General features: G+C 47.5%; 1 protein-coding gene and 1 long non-coding RNA gene across 2 annotated transcripts in view; one reads left to right on the top strand and one right to left on the bottom strand.

The window, feature by feature from the left end:
- KCNJ6 (potassium inwardly rectifying channel subfamily J member 6) overlaps positions 1-15,201 on the bottom strand; it is a 319,730-nt gene that overhangs the window by 28,888 nt on the left and 275,641 nt on the right. The window lies entirely within an intron of this gene.
- Positions 2,767-14,375, top strand: LOC122676097. The gene is made up of 3 exons (XR_006335421.1): positions 2,767-2,924; positions 4,900-4,905; positions 14,364-14,375. It is a non-coding gene; the product is annotated as an uncharacterized LOC122676097 (long non-coding RNA).

Genomic DNA, 15,201 nt, shown 5'->3' with positions numbered 1-15,201 from the left:
CAGGAAGCCCTGAAACTTACAGACTCTGCAGGAAGCAAGGTTTCCCTTTGACCCCGCGACACGAGCCGCCCACTGCCCATAGCCAGCGACCGACCCCGCGCCTCCCCAGTCTCCTCCTTTCAACCCCCCTCCTCTGTTCTCTGGACTTGCGTGTGCTTCAGCACAGTTTGCTCTCCCCAATCGCAATTTTCTGCTCTTCTCAAATAAAATCATTTTGCCGATAAAACACGTGATTCTTTCTTTCTTTTTTTTTTCTTTATTAAGGTGCACTCTCCCATGGAAAGCACAGTAAAAGCTTTTGCTACAGTTTCCCTCTCCCTGGTCACTGCTAGTGGTACCCATACCCACCCCCTCCTGACGTGGCATGCCCCCTCCTCCTGGGATCTGCTGTGAGTCATCTTTGCAATCATCACTTGGTCTATTGGGCCCCCCTGGTGGCTCAGAGGTAAAGAACCCCCACAGGTGCTCTTGAGACAGTCCTCGGGGGGATCTTGGGACAGTCCTGGGGGGATCTTGAGACAGTCATGGGGGGATCTTGAGACAGTCATGGGGGAGATCTTGAGACAGTCATGGGGGGTATCTTGAGACAGTCCTGGGGGGGATCTTGAGACAGTCCTGGGGGGATCTTGAGACAGTCATGGGGGGATCTTGAGACAGTCCTGCGGGGGATCTTGAGACGGTCCTGGAGGGGGATCTTGAGATGGTCCTGGGGGGATCTTGAGACACTCCTGGGGGGATATGTCAGGAGCTTGCAGGGGAGGCAGCTTTGAGTGTGACCTCTGCCATTCTCTTTCAAGAATTAAAATGCTCCCCAGAGGAGCTAGGACTCGGGGAACAAGGGCTGGAAGGGCTCACAGGGGAAGAGCTTGCTGAGAAGCTGGAGGCTGGCACGGCCGAGGCCAGGCTGCTCTGTGTGGAGTTTGGGGCTGCTGTCTGGCAAGTAGCGGGTTCCCTGCTCAGACCTCTGTCAGCTGCTTGAGGAGCTCTTAGGGAGGTCCTCAGGGGAGCTGGAGGGTGGGGGCAAGCCGGCCAGCCTTTCCTCTAGGAAGTGTTCATGCACTCACATGGTGGGCATCCACCTGCAGAACCGGTCCATGGCCTCAAAGGGATGAATGTCATCTGGCCAATCTTTAAATTAGGAGGCGAAAACCAGAAGAGGTTTATTTTCCTTTCTGGATCCCCTAACTTCACTCCTGTAGCATTTTCTCCTAACCAGATCATCAGTCGGCGCGCATTTACCACGACTGCTCTTAGAATGTGTGTGTGCGCTCAGGCACTTCAGTCGTGTCTGACTCTCTGTGACCCCATGGACGGTAGCCCTCCAGGCTCCTCTGTCTAGGGATTCTCCAGGCAAGAATACTGGACTGGGTTGCCGTGTCCTCCTCCAGGGGATCTTCCTGACCCAGGGATTCAACCCGGGTCTTCTGAATCTCCTGCTTTACAGGCAGATTCTTTACCTCTGAGCCCAGGAAGCCCAATTTTAGACTAGAGAGTCTCAATTTCACTGTGCTGAGTCCTGGACTGTAGATGTCAGGGACCTTTCTCAGCCTGACAAGATGATGAAAGTCAACTACCTTCCCTGTTTCTTGTAATTTCTCAGCCACATTCTATTAGATTTATTACACTGGGGTTGAAAATTTTTTTTTAAAAAAAGAACTGGGAATATTAAAACAACTGTGTCTCTTTTCCCTTTCCTTGACTTCTATTTAATTTTTGCAATTAAAATGTCCATGACTGTGGTGGAAGAGACCTGAGAAGTGTTGAGCCAAGGCGTCCTAGCACTTAGATTTCCAGGAGGAAGATGGGATGGCTCTTACCCTCCGGCAAACACCTGCCCCCTCAGTTTCCACTAATTGTTCAATATTGTTCCACAGAATTCACCACCACTATACAACTCCATAGAAGTTGTTAAGGAATATAGGAGGAGAAATTGAAGGAGACCTAGAGAGGAATTCTTTTGTAGGTTGCAAAAGCCCTCTGTGACGCTTGCATGATGAGAACAATGGGAATCGAGGGTTTCCAAGGTGGGAGGCTGTGGGATGACTGCAGCCCTTTGCTAGGGGCTGTCTGTCTGGACCACCCAGAGAGGCAGTCCTGAGTCAGAGGTCACCGTTGGTGGGGTTGCCCCATGCTGCTGTTTTGGAAGGGACTGTTTCTAGATGAAGCCGCTTGGATTCTGAGTTAGCCACATTTGTATCCCCTGTGTTTATTCTACGTCACTGAATAGAAGGCAGCCACGTGGCATCAATGAGACGCGGTGAGCGTCCTCTACACGCCCCTGCCAAGACCTTCGTGGGTGACACAGCCCTGCTCCGCTCACGCAGCCTTGGTGGCCGTGGGTTTTGGGAATATCTCTTGGTTCATAGAGGCCCCGTATCTCACTTTACAACTCACTGCACTTCCTAACGACTCCTTCGCTGTGAAAACACTGATTACAGGAGTATATAACAATGCACGTGAACACAGTAACTCACGATGTGATCTGAGTTAATCAGAAAATGTATAGTGTGGTGTGACCCAGGGTCTAAAGAGCTGATAAAACTAAGGAGGGTCTTGGAATGCACAGGAAAACGAGACCCTGATCGTCCTTCCCTCCCCTACGCTGTAACTGTTCAAGGATTTCAGGTCCTCCTGAGCAGTGTAACCCATCTCCCCTCCAACCCCACAGGGAGAAGGTATTTGCTCTATTCTTCCCACACCCAATGTACGTGCCTCGTCCAATCAGCAAATGACCTGCAAGACCCCATCCCACTGCCTCCTTGTATCCTGGGTATAAAAGTGGACTAAGAACCCGTGTTCAGCATCGGTTCTCCCTTGAGCTGGCCTGCTGTTCTGACAGCATCTCCCATTCTAGTAAACTTTATTTCCCTCCCGTTCTGTCTCATGTCTGGAAATTCTTTTCCAACCCGCTCACGGACCACGACGTATAGTGGAAGACCAACTTTAAAAAGCAAAGTGCTGGGCTTGCCTGGGAGCTCAGGTGCAAAGAATCTGCCTGCTAGTGCAGGAGACACAGGCTCGATCCCTGATCTGGGAAGATTAGCACGTACTGCTGAGCAATAAGCCCGGGAGCTACGGCTATTGAGACGACGTGATGCCACTGCTGAAGGCCTGTGCCCTAGAACCCGGGTTCCTCAACGGGAGAAGCCGCTGCCTTGAGAAGCCTGCTCACTGCAGGTAGAGAGTAGCCCCCACTTCCTGCAACTAGAGAAAAGCCCGCGCACAGCAACAAAGAGCCAAAAATAATAAATAAATAAAATTATGAAACAAAAACAACAACCCCGTCAGCTGGAACTTTTCAGAACTAAGAAGGGAGTGGAGACAAAGCCAAGAGGAAGAGCGTCCCTAGTGATTCACACCAGTCAGGGCCCAGAATGCAGAAGACTGAGCTGGGGTCCCAAGCTTCCCAGCTCTTTTCCTGTTTTGAACCATATCTATTTGCATGTCAGTCTCAATGTTCCCCTGCCGGATTCACCAGTAAGCTTTCTGTCTCACACAGTATTGACCCCGTGCCTTGCAAAGAGCGGGTGCTCAATACATCAATGGATGGATAGAAGAGGAAAGAACGCGGTGAGACAGACAATCCAGAATGGACCCCATGGGTCTGGAGTGGAGGTGAGTCTGTGCTGATCTGCCCGCGGGCTCAAATGATTCAGGCAGGGAGTGGGGGAGAGGGCTCAGGACATGCACTGGGGGTCCTTCTACCCCAGCCTGGGGCCCAGCTGCGATGCACAGATGGGCTCCATCCTTTCCAGACTCCGGGTAACCCACCTGCCTGCTTCTCATTAGCCATATTTGCTTTCTCAACTCTTTGCTGGATGGCTTTAGTCCATGGAGATTCTACGTGGTTTGACAGGTGTGCATTGGACACAGTACCCGCTTTCTGCACTTACCTCCACATTCCCAGCTCTGCTTTTAAAAGAAATTAATTAATTTATTTTAATTGGAGGCTAATTACTTTGCAATATTGGGAAATAGATGACCAGTCCAAGTTTGATGCATGAAACAGGGCACTCAAAGTCGGTGCACTGGGATGACCCAGAGGGATGGAATGGGGAGGGAGGTGTGAGAGGGATTCGGGATGGGGGACACAGGTACACCCGCGTCTGATTCATGTCAATGTATGGCAAAAACCAGCTCTGCTTTTAAATGAAGATGGGGAGTAGACTTAGGATGGCCTTATTTTTCACCTGCTTTATTGAGGCCAGTGGTAAAGAATCCGTCTGCCAATGCAGGAGATGTAAGAGATGCGGGTTTGATCCCAGGGTCAGGAAGATCCCTTGGAGGAGGGCACAGCAACCCACTCCAGTATTCTTGCCTGGAGAATCCCCATGGACAGAGGGCTGGGGTCGCAAAGAGTTGGACATGACTGAGCGACCGAACACATATAATCTTGGTTACATGTTTGGAAAAAAGTCACTTCACTTTTTAGTTAAATGTTTAACGGACTCCGAACTATCTCTGCATTTTTCCATTATTAGTTTGAACCTGCATTTTCGCTGGCAGTTCTTCAAATACAATTTAAAGACTTTATTAACAATCTAACCTGGGAGCTCCTTGCACCTCACTGATTCAGTGATCTGATAAGAAGTTTGTATTTCACAAAAGTGGTTCAGTTCAGTTCAGTTGCTCAGTCATGTCTGACTCTTTGCCACCCCATGGACTGCAGCATGCCAGGCCTCCCTGTCCATCACCAATTCCTGCAGTGGTGGTATTACCCTAACAGAAAAAGTGGAAGGAAGACCCTCCCTGGATCAGGGAGAAAACGCAGTAGCTTGCTTGGCTTCCTGTCTCTCTCTGTCCCTGGAGGCTAATTCAGCCCTGGACTCTTATAAAGATTGAAGATCCTCAAACCACGCACAAAAATATTACCAAGATTTGTAGCACTGCGAGAGGGAGAGACATGTCTATTTATCTCTTTTTGCACTTGACATGCAAAAGGATGTTCCCATTTGTGAAATAACCAAGAAATGCTCATTTCAGCTCTGAAACAACCTGTCCGCTGGGTCTGCCTTCTAGAACAGCAGTGTACTATGCTGTGACTTCCATCCTGCCCGGCCCTTAGGGAAGCTGACTCCACTGGAGGCTGACTCAGAGGGCCTGGGTCAGTTCCCTCTGGTCCTCTCTGAGCAATCTGCCCCTTACAAGGTGGGTCTGCGGAGGAAGTGGGCAGCCCAGGGTCGTTGTTGGGAGTCAGCTACCTCGGTCTGCATCTCACTCGCTGTGTGGCTTGGGGAAAGTTACTGCATCTCTCTGAGCCTCCTTCTTTTACAGATTCCTTATCTGCAAAAGAAGGACAACAATACCTTCCAGGTACTATACAAGGTATGTCATGGATTTTACCTGACCTGTGGTCAGCTCCCCACAAAGATAGCAACTGGGGTGGGGGGTGGCAACCTCCGCAGCTTCATAACATTCCTCCCTTCTGGAACATTCTTGGTCCTCCTCTGCCTGTCGAAGTCCCATCCAATGCCATAAGGAGGCCTTTCTGAGCACCCTGGCCAGCTTTATTTCTCAGGAATTCTGACTTATTTATTGTCTGTACCACTGGCTAGGGTCTTTTCATATTCTGTCTGTTCTTTTTCCTTCAAAAAAATGAGCGCAAGTCTTAGTTCCTCAACTAGGCATAAGTCCATGTGTTTAGTAAACATATTTTTGTACCCCCCCACCCCCACCTCATTCCTTAACTGGGGAACCTGAATAGAATTTCTGATCTTTTGCAAGGGCTCCATAAATACCAGGCCCCTGCAGGCTACCCACTCCAGGATTCTTGGGCTTCCCTGGTGACTCAGACGGTAAAGAATCTGCCTGCGATTCGGGAGACCTGGGTTCGATCTCTGGGTTGGGAAGATCCCATGGAGGAAGGCAGGCAACCCACTCCAGTGTCCTTGCCTGGAGAATTCCTATGGACAGAGGAGCCTGGCAGGCTGCTCTCCATGGGCTCAGACACGACTGAGCCATTAACACTGTTTTCTTTGAAGAGAAGAGTGACTCTTCAAATATCAGGCATCAAAAGGTATTTGAAAATGTTCAAGGAATAATAAGGCATCGAGCAAACCCTGACATCCACAGGAAGATGAAGCATGGTGTTTCCAGATCTTTCTCTGGAGTGACATGATTGAGTGACTAAATAGAGCAACAGTCCCGGGACCTGCGCTGGCCTTGCTGGTCCCAGGTATCTGGGAGCTGGGAATACCCTCCCCTGTTCTCTTTCAAGGCCCGAGCTGGCCTGAGTCGCAGAATTGGCTGTGTGGGTGTCCCTGGGCTTGAGGGGCTGTGGGTAGGTTTGGGCGTATCCACTGGGTGAACCCACACAGCCCAAGGGACCCCCTGGATGAGCTGGGGGCCACAGAGAGGACACGTGTGTCCTGTCACTCCACCTCTGCTCCTGCCCTGGGCCCATGAATCTTAGAGGGGAGGCTGGGGGGGGGCACAGCCAGGTGGGGCCCAGAGGGGCACATCCGATGGGGGGTGGTTCTGAGATGGGGGCGCTGCACCCCCACCCCCGGGAAGAGCCCTCCTCTCTGTCCACAGCAGGAGAGCCACCCAAGCTCCGTGGGGACGTCAGGGCCTCGTCCCCTCCTCCTTTTCTCTTTCCTCTAAAGGGACCCTGCCCACCAGCAAGGGTTTATCGGGGTGACCACAATGAACCAGAGGGGCTCCCCTAATTTCCTGGGCTTGGCAAAAAAAAAAAAAATCACACTTCTCCAGTTTTTTCCAGATCATTTTTAGTGGAAAGATAGTTAAGTGAGGTCATCGTGAAAAGACGGTTAAATAAAATGGTGATTTCTCAGGACCGATCCGTCTGGACCACCCCCTGATTCGGAAAAGTCCCTACAACACGAAGTCCTGTGACACCCATTCTTCTGGGGACCTGTTTGTCTGATGGTGTCTTTCACATGGTGGTCTCATGAGCTGGTGAAGCGGTGAGTGGAGAATTAAAAAAAAAACAAATATATATATATATATATATGTATATATATGTATGTATATATATGTATATATAGCATCTTTAATTGGAGGAATTAATTTAATTCCAATTAAAATTGGAATTTTAAAGGGAGGGATGCTTTGCAGAATTGTGTTAATTTCTGCCATCCATCAGCATGAATCAGCCACAGGTATACATACGTCCCCTCCCTCCCGAGCCTCCCTCCCACTTCCCACCCCACCCCACCCCTCTAGGTTGTCACCGAGCCCCATGTTTGAGTTCCCTGAGAAATACGGCAAGTTCCCACTGGCTCTCTGTTTTCTATGTGGTGATGCGTGTGCTTCAGTTTGGAGTGGAGGCTTTGGATTCAGGTCTGTTGGCCGTCCAAGTAGACCACACCGTGGCCGGGCTGGACTCGTGCTCTGAGACTCATTTTTCTAGCTTGGGTGTTTTTATCCTAAAACAAGTTTCCTGCTTCTGTAAATATTTACTGATCACTTGATCACACATGGAACAGAATTGCTTTGAGCGTGGTGGGGGCAGAGGACATGGCCATGTGCAGTCAGGGCCCATTGAACTGATTTCACTCCAGCCATGGCCTGGCAGAGACACTCATTTTAGGGACTAAGTGGAAAATAAAAGTGAGATCAGGACATCATAAGCATATGGGAGGAACACACAGTGAATTCAAGGGAGGGTCAGAAGCACTTGGACCCTAAAGACACGCATGACATTGCAATTTAGTCTGGATGAGAAAGCCGAGATCCCTTGGAAATGTCTTTGCACGTATGCGAGGGTCTCTATCAAGTTTCTGCTGCTGCACAGCCATTTAACATGGGTCCTAAAACATCTGCAACGCAGAACATTAGAGAAGAGCTTCTCGGTTGCTAAAATGTTGCAGCAAGCTGGGGGAAGTGATGTTTGTGTGCAACTTTCTGATGGTTTGAAAAGCCCTGCAGATATGGGGAGAACAGTGGTGATAGGGTTTTTTTTTTTTTTGCTTTGTCTATAGAATGAGTGGAAAGAGAAAATGTACCCAAATGCTGCGCTCATTCCCAAGGCAATGCAGACACCAGCGGCAGGACTCAGGGGAGGGGAGGGTTGCTGCTGCTGTTGCTATTGCTTAGTCACTCAGGCGTGTCCGACTCTCTGTGACCCCTTGGACTGCAGCACGCCAGGCCCCCCTGGCCATCACCAACTCCTGGAGTCCACCCAAACTCATCTCCACTGTGTCAGGGTTGCCATCCAACCATCTCACCCTCTGTCGTCCCCTTCTCCTCCTGCCCTCAATCTTTCCCAGCATCAGGGTCTTTCCCAATGAGTCAGCTCTTCACATCAGGTGGCCAAAGCATTTAGGCCAAAGGAGTTTTCTGTGGCACAGAATCCTGACTCATTAGGGGTGCAAGGAGCCTCAGAGGGGGCCCCACTCCTTCTGTGCTGGATGGGGAAACAGAGGCAGTGACCGCTTGACCTTGGTGATCCTACCAGCTAGTGACAGAGCCTGGGGCTCACCTGGACCCTCAATCCTCAGGGCAACCAACTTTCCATTCTGCCTCCCCCCAGACCTTAAGTATCTCTACAGACATGTTGGCTCGCATGCTTTAAAACATTAAATTCCCTGTTCTTGCTCCTCAAGTGAGTAATCTGTTTCCAGTGTTAACATTAGCTGGAAATCGAGCTGGGAATACTCCTTACTCTTTTTTAAATTTTTCCCAAAGGAGATGTGTTTTGATCCAGTTTCCCAGCCTCAAAAACGTCCCTGCTTTGTCAGGGCCCGTTGGTTAAAACTTGGTTCTCGGAGGTTCTCAGAGCCACAGGTGGAGCTTCAAGAAGAGTTCCAGGCCATCCCTGGTTTTTTTTTCTTTTTGCAGGCACTCCTGAAAATGGTAGCATGGTCAGATCACACTGTTCCTCATGAGAAATGGGCTGTGAGGTTGCATTCCTGACCATGAACTTGGCACCAGAGGAGTCACAGTAGTGAACCTGAAAGGTGTGACTCTTGAAGAGTCAGCTCCAGCTTTCAGGACCCCCTTACTGGCAGCAGAGACCTTGTTCTAAGTGGAGATGTGGGACAGGGACCGTCCCCTCACCCCTGGGGCAAATCTTCTGCGACCCCAACTGCTAGAGATGCTGTCAGGGTCTAGGTGGGTCTGAGATGTAGCCGAGAAGATGAGACTGGAAATAAGGCGAGCTTGAGAAAGACAAAAGAGGCAGAATAAACCAGGGGAAAAGCAGAGAAGGATGGGAGACACATCTGGAGGGTGGGGGAGCATGTGCTCACGATGGCCCGGGACCTCCCTGGGCGCAGGCGCTAGCTAGATCCTCAGCTTCCTCACTGGGGAGGCTCACAGGAGCCAGTGGTCTCCAGCTCAAGCCAGTGCGGGGACCACAGTCACCCTCGACCCATGGTGGGGTGCTGGGGACAGGGTGATGCTTGGTCAAGTTTGAGACGTCAGGATTCCAGTTGGTACACTCCTGGCTTCTTTAGCCTTCCTTACCCAGTAGAGATTCAAAACCTTTTGTAAAGCTATCCAAGCACTTCTGTGTCTGTCTGTGTAAGCAACCAGAAAACCAGCCCTCTCTGAAATACTTAAAATGCTGGATACAGGATAAAAAGGTAGGCGTCGGTACAGATAAAGCTGGAAGGAAAGAGAAGTGCCAAGAGGCAGGCAGAGGGACTGGGAGGGGAAGTGGAGATGGCTAGGGGACCCCCAGTGAGTCCTCTGTCCACTGGGGGCAGGCGGGGAGCAGCATCTCTGCAGAGTCTCACAGTCCAGGTAGCCTTTCCCGAACGAATCTGCCTGGCACGCACCTGCAGTCTCTTCCCCGCTCCCCTTTTTTTCCCGAGATGGATCCCCTTGCCCTTGACCAAGAATGGCCACAGTTCACCGGAATCAATCACTGCCCCAGAGTGCAGGGGCCTCCTGAGGTGTAAAATGGGGTGGTAAAAAATGTCAAAGCTGATGCATTCACTTGTAACCGGGCACCACCCTGGGTCTGCAAGCCCCGCCCTGGGCAGGGAGCGCCAGATACAGGTGCTCCAGCTCAGCGGTGATGCTCTGCATCCAATCTCTTGCAGAGCGGCTTAGCGCACAGAACATCAAGTTCCCTTTAGTTGTCTTTCCCCTTTCATTACCTTCTATGGCCACAGCACGCACTGTCCCCTTGAGGATGAAACAAAGACTCTTGGATGGTAACGTCTCCTGTCTCCCAACAAGCAAATGCACACACACACACAGGAGTCCACGCCTTGTCTGTTTCTTGGTGTTAAAAAATCCGGCCTTGAGAGAAGTCATGCTCCAGGGCCCACTGGGTCCGAGCACCCTCTCTGCACGTTCTGCACCCTTGAGATGGAAACTTCCTGATGCCGGCCAGGCACTGGGAATTCTGCTCTCTCTGCATTAACGCCATTGGTCTTGAGGAGCCCTGTCTTCTGCTGGTGTCTCTGTGGACCATCTGCTTGATTTTAAGGATGAGAAGGAAAGGATGTCCACTTCTAGCACAGCATCAGGACATCTTTGAGAGAAGGTGGCATCTATCAGAGGGGCTTCCCAGGTGGCCCCCATGTTAAAGAACAGGCCTGCCAATGCAGGAGACATAAGAGATGTGGGTCTTTCTGTCTCTACCTTTCTCTCTCCTGCCTTTGTTCCCACCTCATCCCATGTCTTATCTTCTCCCCCATTTTTTGGTCCTACCCCCTCAAGGTGACCCTTCCCCTGGAGCCCCATGTTATGGCAGCTGAGAGGCCACTTGTGTTCAGGGTGGATGGACTACTCCGGAAGGTCACGGTCCAGATCCACGGGGAGGTCAGCAGTTTCTGGATCAGAAACCCTGCAGGGATCTCCCAGGGCCAGGAGGAAGGGTTCACCTGGAAGAGAACGAGTCCGCCTGGGGGCGCCTGTGGCTCGAGGTACCAGACATAGCCGCCTCCGACTCCGTGGTGATGGTGATGGTGACTGCAAAGGATGGAGAAGCCAGCACGATGACCCTGACCCATGCCTTCCTCCGGCTCCTGGTGCGGGCCCCCGCCCCGCAGGATCAGCTCCCTGCTCCCACCTACTCGACTGACTCGGTGCTCAACACCTCCAGCCCTGCCTTCCATCTTTCCACCTTGGTGACTCGGGGCGGGGCTGGGGGAGGGCTGGTGGGCAACCCCTGGTGGACCACATTTGGGGGGATGTTGCTTCTGCTCAGCCTGGGCCCCTGGTGATAAAGCAGCCCCTGGAGGGAAGGGTCTCCAGTGCTGTGCGCCATCTTGCCCCCTGGTGAGAAGATGGGAGGGGCCTCTACCTCTCCAGGTGGGATAGAGGTTTTCCTTCTCATCCACTTGCCTTTCTTTCCAAGACTGGGATAGAGGGCGATGGATTTCCCACAATGCACTTTCCCTAACCCTTGTGGGGGGCGGGAAACAGACTCATTTTTGGGGAAAGTTGCTTTCTCTTTCTCTGCAGCATCTTTGTTCCACTACTTATTCATGCTCTCTCCCAAGCTCAGGTGGAGGGGAAGATATGTGGGGCAGTGTCTAAGACTGGAAGTGGGGAGGAGGGTTCCCCACCTCCTACCCAAAGTGTTATTTATAGAATTGCCTTTATTGACATTCTGGAGGTGCTCCTATTTTATTTTTGAAATTCTGGAGAGGCTTCTATTTTATTTTTGTATTTAAAATTGAAAGACAATGCCAATAAACATGTCTTCTCCCCAGAAAAAAAAAAAGAAAGAGATGTGGGTTTGATCCCTGGGTCGGGAAGATCCCCTGGAGGAGGCCATGGCAACCCACTCCAGTACTTTTGCCTGGAGAATCCCCGTGGACAGAGAAGCCTGGCAGGCTACTGTCCATGAGGTTGCAAAGAACTGGACATGACTGAAGCAACTTAGCACGCACACACATACACACACAGCATCTATCAGAGGTAAGACAGTGTTTTAGAGTTTCTTCAACATTATGCAGACTTACAGCGGAAGCATTTGCATTAAATTTTGCCAACTTTTTAATTACTGAATACCCTATTCAACTTTCCTTTGAAAAGGTGTATTGAAATGGGTAATATTTGTATTTTTCTAAAAGTTTTTGGAAAATGGGCTAAAAGAGATGCTCCTAACTACAAGAGGAACTGGTATAATTAATTTTGATTATTTTATTGTCGTGTAATTAACTTGATACTAGTTAATAGCATTAGATACTATTGGTAATAGTTTTGATAACATCATCTGCTCCAGCACCCTTGTAAAATTCTTTGAAACTGAAAATGTAGTTGGGTCGGGAAGATCCCCTGGAGAAGGGTGTGGCAACCCGCTCCAGTATTCTTGCCTGGAGCCTTCCATGGACAGTGGAGCCTGGTGGGGTTCATGGGGTCACAGAGTCAGACATGGCTGAGTGACTAACACTTGCACTTTCATAAGGACTAGTAATGTAACAGAGAAGTACAAATCTGACTTCATGCTGGATCGGTTTTTTTTACTTTAACTTTTGTATTTTACTGCTTTTGCTACAAGTTAAGCATGTTGCCTATAGCCTGAAATAGACAGGATAGCCCACTCTCCGGGCTCTGACCTTCAAAGGTATAGCGCTTTTTCATTCACAGAGAGGTAAAAAGTTGTAGGAGAGGAAACACCCTTTGTCTTGTTGGAGGTTTAGAGGAACACTGTGACCAGGCATACACTGACAGCTGCAAGAACAAAAGATTCTGACATCAAGAAGTTTGCAGCAACCAGCCATACTCCCTCCCCTTTTAGTATAAAAGAAGCCCGAATGCTTGCATAAGATGTTCTTTGGGACACTAGTCCACCTTCTCCTCGGTCTGCTGGCTTTTTGAATGCAGTCACTGATCCTTGCCCCAGCAGCTCCTCTCTTGTTTATTGGACTGTTGTGTGATGAGTGGTATGAACTCAGACTCAGTGAGAGTAACACATCCTTTTGTAAGGACCTGGTTTCTCAGGGTTTGCTTTTAACAAAACTAGAACAAGATTTAACTCGTGTCTCAGTGTATGGATCTTTTAAAATATTTTTTTGATGATTAATCAATGTGTAACTTTTAAAACAAGTGACTCTAAAGAAGTTTAAAGGATTGAGTTACAAGTTATATTGATACTCACTCTACCACTATTTATGTATTTATAAAAATAACACTTATTCTATGAGAATTCTTATAGAATTAAGAAGAATATTTTTATAGAGTAATTCTTATATATTTATGTTTCATGAAATATATTTAAATGAATCATGTAATCATTTAATAGCTATTGTCAATATTTAGAATATGTAAAAAAATCTTTTGTAGTTACTTAGCTTATGATAAACATGCTAGATGTCAAATTAAAGCTATATGAGAGGCCTAATACTTTGCCCACCTTTTTAAGGAGTATGTGAACAGAAAAGTTTATAACCCGCCCCTTAACCTCTGACCTTGAGCGCTCAACTAATTCCCTAGTAAAAAGGCAAAGATGGTTCTACTGAGTTTTTAAAGAATTCAATGGAATCCTATTTAAAAGAGGCATATCTTGAACAGAAGAGCACAGAAAGTTTGAAGAAAAATAATAATAGTAGGTATATTAGGCAAAGAGTATCCAAAAGAACACTTGGGTATCTATATTAATAAGTGATAAACTGAACTAAAGTCAAAATTATTGCAAGAGATGAAAGGATCACTTCAAAATGATAAATGTTTCTACTCAGAAGATATAAACATGTTAACTTAACATACATCTAATAACATATTTTGGGCTTCCCAGGTGATGCTACTGGTAAAGAATCTGTCTGCCAAAGCAGGAGACATAAGAGATGCAAGTTCAATCCATGGGTTGGGAAGACCCCCTGGAGGAGGGCATGGCAACCCACTTCAGTATTCGTGCCTGAAGAATCCCATGGACACAGGAGCCTGGCGGGCTACAGTCCATGGGGTCGCAAAGAGCTGGACACAGCTGAGCATCTGAACACACAATAACATATTGCAGTATAGAACAAGAAGAAGGGGATACATTCACCAATGTAATGAAGGCTCTATCAGTAACAGACAAGCAACCAGTAAGAATACATGTATCTATATAAAGAAAACAATGAAAAGCTTAGTTAATATCTTGAACGTGTGTCAAACACTGCATCCAGGGGCTGGGGTGGCTTTCTTAAGCACATGCAGAGTGTTTATTAAGTCGGCCATGCACAAAATCAGCAAACAGGGCTGATAAATTCCAAAGAACTGTCGTTCAGTCCACATTCTCCAGCTGTCATGAAATTGAATCAGAAGTCAATAACAAGCAAGACTAATAAGATGTTGCGCTTTTGGAAATAAAGTCACGTCTAAATAATTTGTCAGTTAGTGATCCAAGATCATGGTTAGATAACTCTTAGAATCGAACCATAATTTAAAAACGACAAATCAAAACTTGTGGGATGAAACTAAAGGGACTCTTAGAAAATTAATTCTGAATTTATTAGAAAAGAAAAAGGAGACAGGAACTGAATGAGACAAACCTGCACTTTAAGGGGAGAAAGTAACAGAAACAATCCAAAGAAAAAGAGGTTAAGAGACAATAAAGATGAAAGCAAAAGGTAATGAAAGAGAAAACAATAATGTAACAAAAAGGATTAAGTGGATTCTTGGAAGATTAATGAAATGGACCAACCACTAATGAGATTAACACAGTTGAAAAGAAAGATAATTTAAATGAAGAGTGTGTGTGTGTGCATGCTCAGTAAGTCATGTCCATCTCTATGTAGCCTGCCAGGCTCCTCGGTCCGTGGGATTCCCCAGGTAAGAATACTGGAGTGGGTTGCCATTTCCTCCTTCATAAATGTAGTGTTAGGAATCAAAACGTATACATAAAGGTATGTGGAGATATGAAAATATAATAAATATAAACTTATTTTATAATATACAAACTTATACCAGTAAATTAGAAAATCTAAATTAAACAAATTTATTAAAAAAATGAAACTTTCAAAAAAATGGCTTAACTAGAAATAGAAAATCCTGAATAATCTTATAACTGTTAAAGAAACTAAATTAGTACTTAAAAGGCTTCGTAAAAAAGAAATACTAGATGGAAAAAATGAAGTGTTTTCACCGTGTGCTTTCTTAAACATAAAAGGATAGATAACTCTAATCATACAGAGAATGGAAAAAGGAAATATTCCTCTAAAATTTTAATTAATTTTCTAATTAGTTTTAACTGAAGCATTGTCAATTTGCAATGTTGTATTAGTTTCAAGTATACAGGAAAGTGATTTAGTTCTTTTTCATATTTTTTCCATTATAGGTTATTATAAGATATTG

Source organism: Cervus elaphus, chromosome 19 (assembly GCF_910594005.1).
Source record: "Cervus elaphus chromosome 19, mCerEla1.1, whole genome shotgun sequence".
Taxonomy (NCBI): Eukaryota; Metazoa; Chordata; class Mammalia; order Artiodactyla; family Cervidae; genus Cervus; species Cervus elaphus.
This window is presented reverse-complemented; position numbering and strand designations above follow the sequence as displayed.